The sequence below is a fragment of the Microtus pennsylvanicus genome, chromosome 3 (assembly GCF_037038515.1).
Source record: "Microtus pennsylvanicus isolate mMicPen1 chromosome 3, mMicPen1.hap1, whole genome shotgun sequence".
NCBI lineage: Eukaryota > Metazoa > Chordata > Mammalia > Rodentia > Cricetidae > Microtus > Microtus pennsylvanicus.
In genome coordinates, this window is record NC_134581.1 from 120509003 (window position 1) to 120528219 (window position 19217).

General features: G+C 47.1%; 1 protein-coding gene across 1 annotated transcript in view; it reads left to right on the forward strand.

Moving 5' to 3' along the window:
- The window catches only part of Ndufaf6 (NADH:ubiquinone oxidoreductase complex assembly factor 6), a 146569-nt gene that overhangs the window by 57428 nt on the left and 69924 nt on the right, over positions 1 to 19217 (forward strand). Inside the window, exon 2 of the mRNA XM_075966986.1 lies at positions 18945 to 19168. The gene's annotated coding sequence lies outside the window, so the exon portion shown is untranslated. The remainder of the gene's footprint in view (positions 1 to 18944; positions 19169 to 19217) is intronic.

Below are 19217 nucleotides of genomic sequence, written 5' to 3' on the forward strand. Positions count from 1 at the left end.
GGGTGGTCTCGAACTCACTGAGATCCGCCTGCCTCTGCTAACTGAGCTTGAAACTTGCTGGCAGGAGCAGCTTTTGCAATCTTGCCTCCACGTGGAGCCTTAGAATGGAGCAGCAGGTGAATGGGAGCAGCATCTGCATTTAGCCAGTGCACAGGAGCACTGATATGCCGTTAGGGTGCGCTCGCACAAGCTCCAAACCCAAGCATGACGGAGGCAGCAGAACCATTGCAAGTCTGAAGCCAGCACGGGCTACACAGAAAGATTGTTCCTAAGAGAGCTGGGCTATAACTCAGTTGGCTGAGTGTTTGCTTACCATGCATGAAGCTGGGTTCTACTCCCAGTACTACATAAACTAAGTACAGTAATGTATGTCTGCAATCCCAGGACTCAGGAAGTGGAGGCAGGAGGATCATCTTAACCTCCAGAGTGACTTTCAGTCTCACCTGTCTCAAAACAAAACAAAAATCAATAAAACCTTTACTTTCTGGTCTGGTAACCCCAGCATTCCTGCCACTTCTGGTCTGGTCCCCTTCAGATTGTGTGTTTTGTTTGCTTAGCTTTCTGAGACTGTCTCACTGTGTAGCCCAGGCTGACCTTGAACTCACACAGCCTAGCTCTTCTGCCTCCCAGAGAGCTAGAGTCACAGGTGGCCACCACCACACCCAGCTTCCAAATAATGACTTTGTCTTTTAGTGTGTTATCTTCTCGGTAGGGACGGGATGTACCAGGTTAAAGGAACTACTATAAATAGGGCCTTTCCTGTGTGGTGGCGCGGTAGGGAGGGGATGCCTTCTGCAGCCCTGTGTCAGCATTTAATGGGCTGTGCTCTAGCTGCGAACTCCATGCGTGTCCCTTGGGAGGACAGGATGGGTAGAGGGGTCTGGAGGTGAGTGTTCACTCCTGCAGACTGTCAGTTTGTGCTGAGCAAATCTCCAGGGGGCCCATTCCTGATGGTAGAGCTAGCTCAGGAGAGAGAGCAGAGTTTTTGAGATGGTTCCTTCCTATAGTTCCGGGAAACAAAGCTCCCAAGAGCTTGGGATTTCTGCAGTGTTGAACCCATAGCCGACCTGTCAGCACTGAGGCCCCAACACTTCATCCCCTGCCCAAATCTTCCTAGGTGCTGTGACTGTGGTCGCCTGTGAGGACAAAGCGTTCTCATGCATTTCCTCTGCAGCTCAGAGGGCAGAGCAGCCCCCCTCACTCCCTGGACCCACAGATCCTGTGTGCACTCCCCAGGAGACCTCAGAGAGGAGTCAACCTTTGCCCGAAGATATTCTAGGCCTTTTGGGGAGGTTCAAAGGCTTCACTGGGAAAAGGGTGTTTGAGGGCTATCTTTGAGATGGGATTCTGTGTTTACGTCTAGAACAATGAAGACGGGAATGTGTCCAGGCTGAGGGAACCCCGTGCACAGAGGTTTGAGGTAGAAAAGTACCGGGTGATCTTGGAGCTGTTTTCACAGTGGTGTTTGTGAGAGGTGATTGTAACAGCTGGGTGAGTCTTGAAGATGACGTCACAAAGCAGGGGTTAGAGGTGCAGATATTGTTGCAGGCGGACCAGTCTGGTCACCTTCTTCCCTGGGCGCAATCCTGAGGGCCAGTCTTTGTGTACTTTCCTTCCTGGGAAAGCTGCCTCCCCTTAGAGGCTGGAGATGCTAATAGATAACTGTTAGATAAATGCTAATAGATCCTCATTGCCTGCCTTATCCTCCAACAAGGCTGTGGCTTTATATTCAACTGAGGCCCAAGGGACTTAAAGGGACATCTGCAGAGGGATTTCTGGGAAGAGCTTTCTCCATCGTCATAAACGTCATAAACGATACTAAAGTAAGAACTTCTCTCTTTTTTCCCTTTGGATGTGGCTGTTGACAGCTGAGCTCTGCGGCTATGGCAGCTAGGTGATAATATTGTGATCTAGGCGATGACACTGTGATCTAGGTAATGACATTGGGATCTAGGCGATGACATTGGGATCTAGGCAATGATTACATTGTGATCTAGACAATGACATTGGGATCTAGGCGATGACATTGGGATTTAGGCAATGATCACATTGTGATCTAGACGATGACATTGGGACCTAGGCGATGACACTGTGATCTAGGCGATGACACTGTGATCTAGACAATGACATTGGGATCTAGGCGATGACATTGGGATCTAGGCAATGATCACATTGTGATCTAGGCGATGACACTGTGATCTAGACAATGACATTGGGATCTAGGCGATGACATTGGGATTTAGGCAATGATCACATTGTGATCTAGACGATGACATTGGGACCTAGGCGATGACACTGTGATCTAGGCGATGACACTGTGATCTAGACAATGACATTGGGATCTAGGCGATGACATTGGGATTTAGGCAATGATCACATTGTGATCTAGACGATGACATTGGGACCTAGGCGATGACACTGTGATCTAGGCGATGACACTGTGATCTAGACAATGACACTGGGATCTAGGCGATGACATTGGGATCTAGGCGATGACACTGGGATCTAGGTGATGACACTGGGATCTAGATGATGACATTGGGATCTAGGCGATGACATTGGGATCTAGGCAATGATCACATTGTGATCTAGACGATGACATTGGGACCTAGGCGATGACACTGGGATCTAGGTGATGACACTGGGATCTAGATGATGACACTGGGATCTAGATGATGACATTGGGATCTAGGCAATGATTACATTGTGATCTAGACAATGACATTGGGATCTAGGCAATGATCACATTGGCATCTAGGCGATGACACTGGGATCTAGGCGATGACATTGGGATCTAGGCAATGATCACATTGTGATCTAGACGATGACATTGGGATCTAGGCAATGATCACATTGTGATCTAGGCGATGACATTGGGATCTAGGCGATGATCACATTGTGGTCGTGAGGACCAACTAAAGCTGCGAGCCCAAGGTGCTGAGGATGGCAGAGAAGATACAGGGCCTTGTTCTCAGTGACGCCATTACGCATCTCTGCATATGTCCCTCCATGTCTGGAACTTCAAGTTGCATAAAATGATGCATTTTCAGATGTGTCCGGTCTGAGGCATGTAAACAGCTTGTGTCCCTGGAAGCAATAAATGGGATATAACAATGTCATGTTGCGATGTTAAAAAATTTGATACCCCTAGAAGCCATTTTGATGGCCTAGCCACTTGTTTAACCTCAGTTCAGACACAGAAAAGGAAATAAGTAATTCTGTCACCTAAGAATATCTTTCTTCGCAGCCTTCTTATATTTTCAAAAAAATTAAATACTTGAGTTAGGCATGGTAGCTGCTCTTCCAGAGACCTGAGTTTAGTTCCCAGCACCCACTCATAACATAAATCCAGGCCCAGGAGATCGGATGCCCTCTTCTGGTCTCAGAGGGCACCGACACCGTGTGTCATATACTGAAAAAGACAGACACACATACACATACAGAAAATAAAAGTAAATCTTAAAAACAGAGAAGATGAAAAGGAGAGGAGAGAAAGAATTGCCCAAACTCGGTGGTACACACTTGCAATCTCAGCACTTGTAAGCTGAAGTCAGAAAGATCAGAAGTTTAAGGCCATCCTTGGCTACATAGCAGTTTTGAGGTCAGCCTGGGCTATATGAGATCATGTTTCTAAAAGGTGGGAAGAGAGGGAAGAAAAAGATAATTGAGGTAGAGAGCACATGTTTAGCACACAGGAAACCCTGCATGCAATCCCTGATAGCCACCCCATGCTGAGGAACTACAGCATTCCTGTGTGCTCGGGTATACCATCAATGTTTACCTCAGTGTTCATTAAAATTTTTAGCTAAATAACCCATTATGAACTCTATTAGTTACTCTTCTGTTGCCATGATAAACACCATGGCCAAAGCTGCTTGGTAGGTAAGGGTTTATTCCATCTTATACTTCCAGGTGATGGACTATCGATGAGAGACATCAGGGCAGGACCCTGGAGGAAGGAGCTGAGGCAGAGGCCATGGAGGGTGCTGCGTACTGGCTCGCTCCCACGGCTGGCCTCATCTGCTTAATTTTATATGACTCAGGACCACCAGCCCTTCCACATCAATTATTAATCAAGAAAATGTCCTACAAGCTTGCCTACTGGACAAATTTTTGTTAGCTTTTAGTTTTTAGACAGGGTTTCTCTGTAGCTCTGGCTGACCTGGAGCTCACTTTGAAGACCAAGCTGGCCTCAAACTCAGAGATCCGCCTGCCTCTGCCTCTGCCTCCTGAGTGCTGGGGATTTTAATGAAGTCTTTTTTCAGTTGAGGTTCCCCCATATCTAATGACTAGCTTGTGTCAGATGACAGAAAATCTAGCCAGCACTAGTATGGACAGTGCTCACGCTGTCTCTACCACTAGTCTTGTCTTAAGACGGAGACATCTGGGCCTGGGATGGATGATGATGGCTCAGCAGGCACAGGCACTTGTCGCCAGGTCTGATGGCCTGAGTCCGAGCTCCTGCGACCCGCCAACTTCACGGAGAGAACAGACCCTTGCAGGTTGTCCTCTGACCGGCACACCTGCACACAGCACACCCACTAAATAAATAAAGGTAACTTTCAAAAAGAACCATTCTCTCTCCTTACTGTCCACACCCAAAGCCTTGGCTCAGCACCCAGAACCACTGACTCTCCAGGATTTGCTACTCGCGTCTTCCTCTGCGGCTTTTCTAAATTTGGATAAATCCCTGGAGACACGGAGTTTCCAGTGTCTCAGCTGGCACAACCGTACTGTTGATGCGCTGTGCTGCAGCCTGCGTCGGGCTTGTTTTTGTCTACCCTCCGAGTGTCTCTTGATCACCGTTTCCTGCAAACCAGGGCGCAGGTCTCCCTGCAGGAGGCCCTTGTCCCCAAGCACAACACCACCTGTGTCTCAGCCATCTCAGAGCCTTGCAGTAGAACAGGAATCAAGCAGGGTAGGAGTCAGGATTCTTTCAGAAGCAGGAGTACACCTGACTATGTATTGGGGTAGCCACCACCAGCAGGGACAGCCCTGGCCAGTAGATCCGCCGAGTTGTCAGGGGCAGATCTTGAAGTCCTGAATTAGAATCCCCACCTGCCTTCATGCATCTAGGAGCAGAAAGGAAACCAGACACGGACGACAGAAGTCTCCTCAGGGTGTGGCTGGCACAGCTCTGACCATGCTTTCTCATTTATTTCAGCCTCTCTCTGCCTGATATTGAACTTCACTCATGAGTGAATTTTATCAATTTTATTATCTTTCCTAGAGCGGCCTCCTGTGGGATCGCCCTGCCCAAGGGCTCATCTAAGTGTGAACCAGCTCTAGGGAGGCACAACTAATCAGGCCTGGCATACCGTGAGGCAGGGTTGTTATCTGGCAACCAATTAAAAAAGAGCAGCTAGAAGTCCCCAAGGCTCCGGAGGGGCCTGTGCTTTTGAGGACTCTTAGGTCTAGGCTGAAGCTGGATGAGGGTTGGCCTCTAGGGTTCTCCTTCCATAAGGAGGACTGAATTTTCTCTGCCCCTCTCAGTTCCCTTGAGCCTTGGTTTAGTGTGATGCTTGGTTTGTACAGAGAGAAAACAGAAAACAGGTGAGAGAGAGAGAGAGAGAGAGAGAGACAGAGAGAGAGAGAGAGAGAGAGAGAGAGGAGAGAATGAGAATATCTGAGAAGGGGGCCAGCCGCCACTGCTGCTTTCTACAATGATTTTTAAAACTGAATTCTTTCACCGTTGAAGTGTTTCTATTTTTTTTCAGGAGTGGACAAGCCCTCGAGTAACAATCCCAGGTACCCAGAAAGGTGGCCCAGCCCCACTGCGTTTCTAAGCTTCATTCCTGTTTGCAAAATTTCTTAGGCCAATGTGTTGTGAAAGCAGATATGAATCTGCATTTTTATGTGCCGGGCCTCAGAGGCTAGAGAGACGGCTCTGTAGGTAAGAATGCATGCTGCATAAACATGAAGACCCGAGCCCAGATCCCAGCGCCCACACAGGCAGCTTCACGTGGCTGCTGTACCTCTAAAGCCGGCACTGCAGAGAGTAGAGCCGGGAAGCTCACTGCTGGTTGCCGGTCTAGCTCCAAGTGCAACGAGAAACTGTCTCAGGGGAGTAAGGTGAACCCGGTGGCCTCCGCCGATCTCCATTCAAGCATGAGCACGTACACTTGTACACACACGTGCACACACGTATGCCTCTATGCACCACCAAGGGGGAAAAAACAAATTATGAAGCCCAACGTGTCTATTTAATGGAGTAAGTTCAGAAGCGAGAGCGAAGGGCACCAGGCTTTCCATGGCCCCAACCCCCAACCTAATTATATGTTTCAGTTTCTCCATTTACATGGTGAAATTCACCGTCCACTGAGGAGCAGGCAAACAGTGCGACACCATGCAGGGGCATGGCTCAGCACAAAGGAATGAAGTGCCGGCACTTCCGGCAACGTGGGCGGGCCCACAAGACACCGCGCCACGTGAGAGATGCCAGCCACAAAGCACACACGCCCCATAATCCAGCTTGTCTAATGGACAGGACAGCTGATTACACACTGCAGGCAACAGATAGGTAATTAATGAAAATGTTCTGAAATTATTGTGACGGCATTTGTATTCAAAACGGAGAAACACTAAAAATAATAACGGCAGGTACAGGTTAAGTAATTAAATTACATGGTGTATGGAATCTATCTCATTAAGACTGACATGAAAACAAAACATGGGATGGCAATGTAAATGTTTTATTATTGTTATTGGAGCGGGTGCACAATGCCACAGCACGTATGTGGAGGTCAGAGGTCGCCGTTGTGGCGTTGGCTCTCTTCTTCCACCATGTAGCTTCCAGGGATCAGCTGGGCAGCAAACAGCTCTCCTCCCTGAGCCGTCTTGACGGCCGGGGACACGAAGCTTGGTGCTCTGATGGTGACGGGGCTTGCGCTGTCCACTCCAGGGCCAAGTCTCTTTTGTGTGATGTGGATCACAACGCCCCTTCTCCTTCAGACTGCAGAGGGGAGTTCCTGTCTCTAAGACCTGGTTAGTGTCATGAACAACATCTGTGACGAGCCCGGGAGAGGTCTCGAGAGCTACAGCAACCCCAGGTTTGGTTCCAGAGGGACTTGGGGCGGCTGAGAAGTCTGCTGTACTCCGGAGACCAGGATAAAGATTCTCAGGTGGGATTAGGGCCGTGGTCTGTGTGGGTGCGGCCTTGTGAGACATGGTAGGACGAAAATCGCCAGTTTTGAGGAGCTCCTGAATCCGTTTCTTCATTTTTGCCAGCTGGGGAAGCCTCAGGGGTTAGAGCTAAGTAATAATGATGCCAAGGGACTCAGTCCTGACTTCACTAATGCCAAACGCTCAAATCCCCGGATGGTGGAGTGTACCGGCAACTCCAGCCCTTGGGCTAAGGCAGCAGGTGGTGAATCCAAGGCCAACATGGGCTACTGTGTGAGGTTATGCCATAAATAATTACAATCCTAAAAGATTAAAACCCTGAAAGGCAAGCATGCCCAAACATTCAATTCCATTTTTTTAAAGGTATAAAAGAGGGGTAGAAAGCCAAGCTCTGGGGGCGGGGCTGAATGCATTTTGGGTTGATGTGGGATAGAAGCCTAGTGTGGACATTAGTGTGGGCATCTGAAGCAGAGATGGGCCAGCCTCGTGTTGCGTACTGTTTAATCCAGAACCCTGGAAAGAACAGACACAGAACGGAGAGCTGGTCTCTGGGAGCGGAAGCGCTTTCAACCTCAGGCTGAGAGTTGCATGGTTGGCTTTTCTGGTTCTAAGGCCGTTGTTTTTGGCTCCTTGAAGAGCTGCCTGTGTGGGAGTGACTCACAGCAGGTTTGGACACCCCTCTCCTCCCCTCCCCGGTGGTTTGGGATCCTAGCCTGGAGCTTCATGCTAGATAGGCAAGTGCTCCTCACTCAGCTGCTGCGTTCCCAGCCTCTGCCCACAGCATCTCCAGGTCTGCAACTGTGAGGCTGGACCGGCTCAGACGGCCCAGCAATGACTCCGTGTGCATTACAATTTTGGACCCATTTCTTTATGAACACCGTTTATCTTTTCAAACTGTTGTATCCGTGTGAGGGCTGTTACTAGGCCTGGATGTTTATGCTCGCAGAGATGTGTTGTGTAAAGTCAAGTGGCCTATGGAGTGTTGTGTCATGTTTTTAATGCGCTTCACATAAGTCCTCTCTTCATCGTGTGATTATCTGAGTGTGGGGCACACAGCTGTAATTCTGGAACTTAGTAGGTGGAGGCGGGAGGATCAGGAGTTCAAGGCCAGCCTCGGGCCACGTAAGCTCTTACCTGAGAAACAACCTTAGGACTTCAACATTCACGATTATAACATTCAGAGCTATATATTTTTTTCAGGATAATGGCCCTCTCCAGGCCCCAGCTGTCGATGTGGCAAGCCAGTGTCCCAGATTAAATCAAGAAAGGAAATAATCTGTAATCCAAGGACGTTCACTTTTTCCTGCGGTACTTGAGGCTACCCCTCTTCTTGACACCTGCCACCCAGTTCTTTCTAAAGAGTCTACAGGATGGCTCTGTAGGAAAAACAAACAAACAAACAAACAAACAAAACCTAAAAAAATCACCTGTTGTACAAACCCCCATGACCTGAGTTTGATCCTGAGAACCCACATGGTAGAAAGAAAGGATTCCCTAAAGCTGTTAGCCGAGTTCCACAGGAGCCCCCCCAGTACACACAACATATCCTGACACATGCTTTGAAAGAGCTCTGAACCGAACCTCTCTGCATCACCACTCTGTGTGTGTATGTGTGTGTACGTGTGTGTGTGAGTGTATGTGTATGCCTGTGTGTTTGTGAGTGTGTAAATGTGCGAGAGAATATATGTGCATATGTGTTTGTATGTGTGCATGTATATGTGTGTGCATGTGTGTTTGTATGAGAGAGTGTGTGTGAGAATGTGTGTGCGTGTGTTTGTGTGTATGGGAGTGTATGTGTATGAGTGTGACTCTGTGTGTAAGAGGGAGAGAGAGTGTGTGTGTGTAAGAGAGAGTGGGTGTGTAAGAGAGTGTGTGTGTGTGTGAGAGAGAGAGCATGAGAGAGAGAGAGAATGTATGTGCTCATGTATATTGAAGCCAGAGATCAACCTTGGGTGTCTTTTCTTTCTTTCTTTCTTTCTTTCTTTCTTTCTTTCTTTCTTTCTTTCTTTCTTTCTTTCTTTTTTTTTTTTTTTGAGGCAGAGTTTCTCCATGTAATAGTCCAGGTTATCCCTGGAACTGCTTGGTAGACCAGGCTGGCCTTGAACTCACAGAGATCCACCTGCCTCTGCCTCCATGGGCCACCACTGCCCGGCTAGGTGTCATTTCTCAATCCACCTCACTTTTTAAATATTATATGTTTTTATTATATGTGTCTGAGTGTTTCCCTGCATGTGTGTGCACTACATGTGTGCCTGGTGTCCATGGAGGCCAGAAGAGGGCACCGATCCTCTGAACCCGGAGTTACAGATGGTTGTGTGTTATCATGAGGGTGCTAGGTACTGAACCCGAGTCCTCTGTAAGAGCAGCCAGTGCTCTTGACTGCTGAGCCATCTCTCCAGTCCTCCATTTTACTTTCTGAAAGAAGGTCTCTTACTGGGACCTGGGGCTCACGGACTGAGCTAGGCTGGCCAGGGTTCTACCTGTCTACATCCCCAGCGCTGTGAAGACTGTGCCATCACACCCGGATTTTGTTTTACGTAGGTCCTGGCGATCCAGTCCCACAGTTGCGAGGCTGGCACTTTGCCAGCTGAGCTGTTCATCTCTGCAGCCTTACCACTCAGGTTTTATACAGAAATAACAGCTGTGAGATCGTGGTTGCAGCCTGCGTGGCTCTTTCCTGTAATCCCAGCCTCTGGAAGCTTCTCCCGAGGATTTCCAGGAGTTCCAGGTCAGCCTGGGCTAGAGTGTGAGGCTCTGTCTCAAAAACAAATACAAAGAAAAAAATTACCTTTAGAATCTGACTGCTCTGAGTGATTCAAAGCCTGTAAATTTCCACATAGAAAATAAATCTAGTTTTACTTCTCACGTGACAAGAATAAGGGTCATAACGGGTTAACAAAAGATCTGGACCACCCAGTAATCTGAAGTAGTCTAACTTAACTAGCTACCAACACCTTCTGCAGCCAGCAAAATCCAGGATTCCCAGTTAGTGTCTAGTGCTTCCTGCCCCGGAAGCCCAGGAGCCTGACCCAGGAGGGGGCTCCCCTTCCCTTTGCTTCCACCTCCCATTATCGCTCGCCCACTTGGACACGGTGTCCGAGAGCTAGCACAACAATCACTCTGAACTTCCAAAGTCTCGAGACCATAAAATAAGGCGTTGTCCCAGGGAACTACGTGTACCACATAAAGCAGATCATGTTTCCATCCCCTCCTCCCCTCACTGCCTCCCAAACAGACATCGGGAAAGCCAGGAAACCAACAGAGGAACAGATAAACTCAACAAGTGTCAGCCAAGCCCTGGCGCCCTGTGTCAGAGACACCCTAAAAGACGTTTGGCTGGAGCCTGCTTTTTCTAACCGTGATGCCACTTGTCTGATCCCGAGTCTGAAGCCCTGGAGCCGGTGTTTGCTCAAGGGCTGGTTTGAAGGATGCAGTAGTGTAGACTTGAGAGGCAACAGGAGGCTAAAATCCAGCAACAAGTCGCTAGCTGTAAGGTGGGAACGATACTCACATTTACCTCTGATTTGCTGTAACAGGGTAATGAGGTTGCATATGTGAATGAGAACATCATCTAGATTGTTCCTGTCCCTTCTTCTGAGAAACAAAGTCTGTATCTCTGTTTTTTTCTCTTTAACAATGTTATTTGTGTATGTGTGTGTATGTGGTGATACACATGTGTACATCTACGCTCACACACAGAGGCCAGAGGAGAATGCATCCTGCCCCATACTCTGCTTGCCCCACTGAGCCCACAGCTAGCCTGGAGCCCACAAGCTGCAGAGATCCTCCTGTCTCTTCCCCCATCCCACCCATAGGGTTATAGGCACACACTCCACACCTGGAGTCTGGGGATTCAAAATCAGGTCCTCAGGCTTGCAGAGCAAGAACCCTTCCCTGTTTGGCCATCTCCCAGCCTTCTTTCTGGGGCTGTTGTTTTGTTTGTGTGTTTGTTTTTAAGCAGAATCAAAATAGTCCATACTGGCCTGGAACTCGCTAATAACTCAGTCTGGCCTTGAACTCTCTCAGCCGTCTGACTGTGCTGGGATTACAGGCACGCACCTTCAAACCTGCCCCAATTCTATTCCTTCTGACTGTGCTGGGATTACAGGCACCTCCAAACCTGCCCCAATTCTATTCCTTCTGAGTGTGCTGGGGCACAGGCACGCACCTCCAAACCTGCCCCAATTCTATTCCTTCTGAGTGTGCTGGGGCACAGGCACGCACCTTCAAACCTGCCCCAATTCTATTCCTTCTGAGTGTGCTGGGGCACAGGCACGCACCTCCAAACTGCCCCAATTCTATTTCTTATCCTTCCAGAGTTTTGTTTACAAATATAAGCAAATTAACTCTATGTATGTATAGTATCTTTCATCTCTTTGCTTCCGAAGAGGAACACAGAACTGCTCTGTGCCTTGCTTTTCTACCTAATCTATCGTGGAAATCTTTCATATCTCTGTGAAGAGAGAGAGAGCAAGCTTCCCCATTTGCGCTCGCTCTCTCTCCCTCTCCCTCTCTCTCTCTCTCTTTCTCCCTCTCTCTAGCTCTTTCTCTCCCTCTCGTTCGCTCGCTCTCTCTCTCCCCCCCCCCCCCCGCTCCCTCTCCTCCGTGAGACACTAGCATGCAGTGATAGAACAGTTTATTTGCCACCCTTTATGGGAAGTCGCTTGGATTGGTTTATTACAAATGGCAGTGTCACCCCCGGCTGCCTGCTGCCACCGTGCCCCATGGCTGCATGGCTGAGGAAGGAGCTGGTGCCTATGAAATCTTTAAGAATAATCTTACTGCCTTATCATTTTCTTCACTTGTAATATTGATACCTTTTGCCCTACGATTCTTAACAAGGTACGAGGGTGTGAGTGGGGCTTTTAGGAGATTATTTTTCTTGCTCTCAGCATTCATTACTGCCGGTGGCTCTTTGTTTAGAGGTGGGGTCCCCCGAGCCCCCCCCCGACACCGTGTTAGCATGTCTGTAGGTGTCATATGTCTTCTGGTCTTCTTTAAGCAGCCATATTGTTGAGGTCTTGTGAGTGAAGCTCCCTGTCATGTCTAGGGGATAAAATCTCACAGCAGACTTCCTGGTGGTCTGGCTCCCCCTTCCATGCTGTTCCCTGAACTGTAGCTGTGGGAGTTGTGTTGTAGACGTATCTCTCAGCTGGGGCTCAGCACTCCATGATCACTGTTCTGTGCCTTTTGACGGGGTGTGGTTTCTCTAGTAGTCTGTCTCTAGCGTTCTGGGATTAAAGATGGTACCTCTACCTACCGTGGAAAGGAATTCTTTCTTTAGCAAACAGAGCCTTGTTTAGTGGAATAACTGTGTTTGTGTTGAACATTTTGACCACTTCTTCTCTATTTTCTCTTTCTTTTTTTTGGGGGGGGGGTGTTTCGAGACAGGGTTTCTCTGTAGCTTTGGAGCCCATCCTGGAACTCACTCTGCAGACCAGGCTGGCCTCGAACTCATAGAGATCCACCTGCCTCTGCCTCCCGAGTGCTGGGATTAAAGACCTGCACCGCCACCATCCAGCGACAACCATTTTTTTTTTTTTAAAAAAAGATGTCTCTGCAAGAGAATTAAGAGCACCGACTGTTCTTCCAGAGGACCTGTGCTCAATGTCCAGAACCCACATGGCAGTTCACAACCGTCTGTAACTCCAGTTCCAAGGAACCCAACACCCTCACATAGGCATACATGCAGGTAAAACACCAGTGCACATAAAACAAAAATAGATGGATAGACAGACAGACAGACAGACAGACAGACAGACAGACAGACAGAGTGGCCCAGGCTGTGGTGGCATGTGCTATTCCAGCACTCAGAAGGCAGAGGGGCAGACCTCTGAGTTAGAAATTAGAGGCCAGCCTGGTCTCCAGAGCCAAAAGGCACTAGCGTTTGGTTGTTCAAGATAAAGTAAGGAAGGGAGTTCAAAGGAGTATGAAGAGCAGAACTCAGTAAAATTTTAACTCATCTGGTCTCTTCTTAGTCCCGTAGCTTTCAGGCAGAAACTATTAGGCTACCATATTAAAATACTCAACGTTTAGTGTCTATTCCTCTTTCCTTCTTCAAGCCAATATGAAAATTTGCCGTTCCCGATGGGGGAAATTGTGGCCATACAGACAAATGGAGGAAAATGATAATCAAATGAAAAGTCTTTTTATTGGGGTTGGAGAGATGGCTCAGCAGTTAAGAGCACTTGGTCTTGCAGAGAACCCAAGTCTGGTTCCCAACACCCACAGGGTGGCTTACCCATAATGCCCTTTCCAGGGCTGCACCACTCTCTGACATCTGTGGTACCAGGTGAGTGCATGTTGCACATACATACATTTGGGTGAAACATGCATATACATAAAATAAATAAATCTAAAAATATTTTAAAGAAGAAAAATCTCTCAAGTAATATTAAAAATTACAATACTAGGCGATGTAATTTTTCAACTCAGATTTGAAACAAATTATTGTTAAAAAGACACATAAATTTGATAGCTGGGAAGCATATTGTCCACAACTAAAAAAAGTAACTCAGACTATTTTTTAATTATGGCTCAGACTTTTATAGCCAGCACTTATATCTTCTCAATGACTTTTCACTGTAGTGACAACTTAACCTGAACCCTGCAGTCTGCTAGTAAGTCACAATTTATTTTAAACCAAAAAAGTCTTCTGTTTTTGTCAAAATTGTAGTATTACAATCCCTAAAAAGTTAACATGCTTTATCTGTAACCAATGAGAAAGCACGAGAATCACCTTTCAACATTCTGTCAAAAGTCTTCTTCCAGGTCATCTTTTATCTTTATCTTTTATGTGTGTGAATGCTGTGCTTGCATGATGTATGCACATCACATGTGTGCCTGGCATGAAGGTGAGAAGAAGGCATCAGATCTCCTGGAAATGGAGTCACAGACGGCTGTGAACTACTAAGTGGGTGCTGGGAACTGAACCTAGGTCCTCTGCAAGAGCAGCCAATGTGCTTAACCACTGAACAATTTCTCCAGCCTCTCTTCTTTCTTCCCGTCCCTTTGTCTCTCTATTTTGTTTCTTAATTATTACTTTTCACAGTTGTAAGGTATATCATTATTTATTTGAGATCTCTCTAATTTTTAGGCACTTAGAGCTATTAATTTCCCTCATGACTGTTTTCACTGTGTCCCATGAGTTTTTATATGTTTTATTTTCATTTTCATTTGTTTCTAGGAATGTCTTTATTTCCTTCTTGATTTTTTTTCAAGGAGTCATTAGTTGTTCAATAGTGTGTTGTTGAATCTCCACGTTTGTTTATGTTCTAGGGCTTCTCTTGCAGATCTACAGTCTTATTCCATGTTGTCAGATCGCCTACAAGGAATTATTTCAGGTTTCCTATATTTCTTAAGAGTTGCTTTGTGACCTAAAATATTATCTGTTTTAGAAAAAGTTCCGTGGGATGCTTTGTACTGTGGGAAACATGTATTCTGCAGTGTTTGAATAGAATGTTCTATAGATGTCCAATCCATTTGATCTCTGGTGTCATTTCATTCAGATATCTCTCCATTTTCGGTCAGGATGACCTGTGTCTTAGTTACTGTTTTCTATTGCTGTGATGAAACACATGACTAAGGCTGATTATAAAGGAGAACATTTAATTGGGAGCTTGCTTCAGTTTCAGGGGTTAGTTCGTGATCACCATGGCAGGGAGTGTGTTGACACACAGGCAGGCGTGGTGCTGGAGCAGCAGTTGAGAGCTTACATCCGATTCACAGGCTGGAGGCAGAGGAAGCAGGACTGGGGATGGCATAGGTGTTTGAAACTGAAAACCACCCCCAGTGATACACCTCCTCCAACATGGGGACACTGCCTAATCCTCCCCAAATAGTTCCCCTAACTGGGTGGGGACCAAGCATTCAAATATATGGGGCTATGGGAGCCATTCTCACTCTGTCAGTGAATAAACACAGGGTACAGAAATCTTCACTGCCATTAAGCTGAGGTCAATCTGTGCCTGGTGTCGGAGTTCCTTCTGTTTATGTGTTGATTTCATTGGTTAAATAAAGAAACTGCCTTGTCCTAGTTGATAGGACAGAACATAGGTAGGTGGAGTAGACAGAACTGAATGCTGGGAAGAAGGGCAGAGTGGCAGACGCCATGGATCTCCTGCCTGAGATGCACACTGGTTAGAATCTTGCCGGTAAGCCACAATCATGTGCGATACACAGATTTAAGATGTAAAAATTAGCCAGTGAGGAGTTAGAGCCAATGGACCAGGTAGTGTTTAAATAAATACAGTTTCTGTGTGATTATTTAGGGTGTAAGCTAGCCGGGCAGCTGGGACAGAACAAAGGGACCCCTCTCCGTGCACCATGTGGCTTCACCTTTAGTATTTGCTCTGTAAAACTGAGTGTGCCTGTGTTCAGAGTGTACATGTTTAGAACTGTAGCGTGCTCTTGATTGGGCATTTGCTCAGTCAGTATGAAGTGATCATCTTTATCTTTTTCCTTACTAGCGCTGGTTTGACATCTACCGCATCAGACACTAAATGTTTGTTTTCTAACTTCATTTTCTTGAAATGTCTTTTTTTTCTATCATTTTGCCATTAAGGAGTACCTGTCTTTTGTGTGATGAGGCTACACATAGAGTTCCTGCTTTTTGTTATTGTTTTGGTTTGGTTTGAGACAAGGTTTCCTGGTGAAATTCTGGCTGTCCTGGAATCCACTATGTAGTCAAACTGGCCTCAAACTCAGAGATTTGTCTGCCTCTGCCTCCTGAGTGCTGGGGTTAAAGGTGTGCGCCACCACCACCTGGCAATAATTTATATTGTCATTGCTTTGTGTGCGCTCCTTATGAGACTGCATTAGGATTTATGTAGCTTGTGTTACTTCTTCACTTGGCTTAATTTTTTTAATGGTTGAAATTATAATAATTTCTCCCTTCCCTTTTCTTTCCTTCCACTAAACCTTCCCATATACACCTCCTTGCTTGCTTTCAAATCCATGGCCTCTATTTTTCACTAGTTGTTATTGTCTACATATATGTACACACATATATATTTTTAAATATAGCCTGCTCAGTTTGTATGGTGTTATTTGTATGTTAGTTGTGGGGGCTCAGTTTGTATGGTGTTATCTGTATGTTTGCTGTGGGAGCTGATTGTTTAGTTTTGGATAACTGACTGATGGACTTGCCCCTGGGAGACGATTTCACTCACTCTCAGCACGCTTCGATTGTCTTGGCTTAGGTTTTACCAGTTGTATTTTTTTGTTTGTTTGTTTGTCTTTTGAGACAGGGTTTCTCTGTGTAGCCCTAGCTGTCCTGGAACTCCGCCTGCCTCTGCCTCCCCGAGTGCTGGGATTAAAGACGTGCACCACCACCCCACTGCCACCACCCGGCAAGCTCTAGTCTTTTAGTTAGTGTTTTTTCAATGTTCAGGGGAGACTTGGTTGTGATTGTGCTAAGTGTGCAGTCCACAAACAGCTGCTCAGACCAGGCGTTTCCTGGCCTGGTACCAGCTCTCCTTTCTGGCCTGTCTCAGTGAGGGGTCTGTTGCTCTGACCATGGAAAATGGAGGAGGAGAGGGTTCCTTTCAGCTCCCAGCTCCACACCGCAGTCCATCACTGCAGGGAGTCAGGGCGGAAGTGTTGAGGTTTGAGCTGGTACAGGAACCAGGGAAGGCCACTTACACTCCTCATGGCTTGCTCAACCTGCCTTCTTCAGCGCCCAGGCCCACCAGCCCAGGGGGAGCAACACCCACAGTGAGCTGGGCCCTCCCACATCGTTCATCAATCAGGAAAATGACCACAGGCTTGCCCACAGACCTATCTGGTGGGGGCATTTTCTCAGCTGAGGTTCCCTTCCCCAAGGTACTCTGATTTGTGTCAAATCGATATAAAGTAGCCAGCCCACATCCTCAGTACACAATTAGATGGGAAAGAAACCACAGCTACTTTCTGTTACCACTGTATGCCGTTGTCCTATGAGCCAGCTACCAGTGGCTCCTCAGACTTGAGTAATGCTGGAAAGGAAAAAGCCAAGGACCACTCTCTGACAGTAGCTAATGCACCCCAGGCTGTTCTTGAACTCAGTATGTAGCTGATGATGGCCTTGAATTCTTGCTTTTCCTTCCTTCCATATTGAAATTATAGGCATTTACCATGTATGCAGGGCTGAGAATTGAACACAGGCCTTCACAAACTCTAAGTGACCACCGACCAACTCACCCATATCCGCACATATGTGTTGCTAGGGTTTAATTCAGGCCTGTGCTAAGGTAAGGATACGCACAATGCTAAAATCCAAAATTTATGCAGCCCTAAAAAGGATTCTCTCAGGTGTGGTGGCACATACCTGAACCCCAGCATTCAGAAGAGAGGCAGGAGGAGCCCCAGTTTGAGGCCAGCTTGAGAGTGTAGTGTGTAGGCCATCTAGACAGCTCAGTAGGCAAAGGGTGTTGGCTGCCTGGTGTTGTGGCCTGAGCTGGACCTCCTGGACCCATGTGGTAGGAGACAACCTTCCTCTGGCCTTGAAAAGCATCCCCATATACAAATAGAGACATAAATATGTAACATCTTGCCCCATGGTCAAGATCAAGCTGGGAATGTAGGCTGGTGATAGAGCATGTGCCTAAGACATATGAAGTCTTAGATTCACTCCTCACCACAGGCTAGCAAACACATATGCACATACACATACACACATTCATGCGCGCGCACACACACACACACAAAATTAAAAGGGAAACTAGCAAGATGGCTCAGCAGGTAGAAGTGCTGCCAAACCTAACATCATGAATCCATCCTTGGGTACCAAACAGTGAGAGAAGAGAACATACTCCTTTAAATGGTCCTCTGAGTTCCATATATATATTGTAATGTCACTGTCCCTACATGCATCATCATCATCATCATCATCATCATCATCATCATCATAATAATAATAATAAATAGTAATAAACCCCTTTTTTAAAAGTTTGGGTATGATGGCATATAACTTTACTCCCAGCACTCGGGCAGGGACAGAGGCAAGTGGATCTTTGTGAGTTCAAGACCAGCCTGGTCTACAGAGTGAAGTCTAAGACCCTGTCTCAAATTTTTTTTCCTTTGTGTTAAGATGGTAAATTTAAGGCTACACATTTGTCACCTCAATTAAAAATAAAATAAAATCAGGAAAAAAAGGTCAGACTTTATTCTAAAAGCACTGGAGGAGTCTTTCAGTCAGTGTTCTACTGCCGTGAAGAGACACCACGATCAAGGCAACTCTTGGAAAGAAAGCTTTACCGGGGCCTTGCTTACAGTTTCAAAGGGTTAGTGCCTTATCACAGCAGGGAGTGTGTTTCTAGAACACTAGCTGAGAGCTTTACATCCTGATCTGCAGGTAGGGGGGAGGGGACCCAGACTGGGGCTGGTAAGCCCAGCCCAGTGACACATCTCCTCCAGCAAGGCCACACTTTCTAACCCTTCTCAAACAGTGCACTCCCTGGTGACTATTCAAATATATGGGGGGGGGCATTCTTTTTGTTCTTTTTGTTGTTGTTGTTGTGTTTTGTTTTTAGTTTTTTGAGACGGGGTTTCTCTGTGTAGCTTTGGAGCCTGTCCTGGAATTCCACTCTGTAGACCAGGCTGGCCTTGAACTCACAGAGATCCACTTGCCTCTGCCCCTGCCCGAGTGCTGGGATTTAAAGTGTGTGTCACCACTGCCCGGCAGGGGCCATTCTTATGCAAACCACCGCAGGAGCATTCCCCTCCCCCGTTCTAATGGCCCTGTCATCCCTACCGCCAAGTTAACCTTCAGCAGCAGTGGCCCCTGTCTTTCCTCTGGTGTCCAGACTGCTTTGCTAACCGCCTTTGGATGTCTTTGTCCCTAGATGGTGAGAGTTGTGTGTCCTTTGGCATCACATCAAGTTAAGCTCCGGGCACGGCACCACGGGTTCGCTGTGATGGTCCGAAGCTTCAGGAGCCTTCTGATAGACAAACACGGCAGCAAGCCTCAGCAGAGGGAGAGGATGGCTGTCTGAAAGCTGAGGACAGACCCTTGAAAAGAAACCACCCCCACGGACACCGCGAACCTGGACTTCCAGGCTCTGTCACAGTAAGGGAACTGTTTCTGTCATTTAAGCCACGCACCTCTGTGGTGTTTG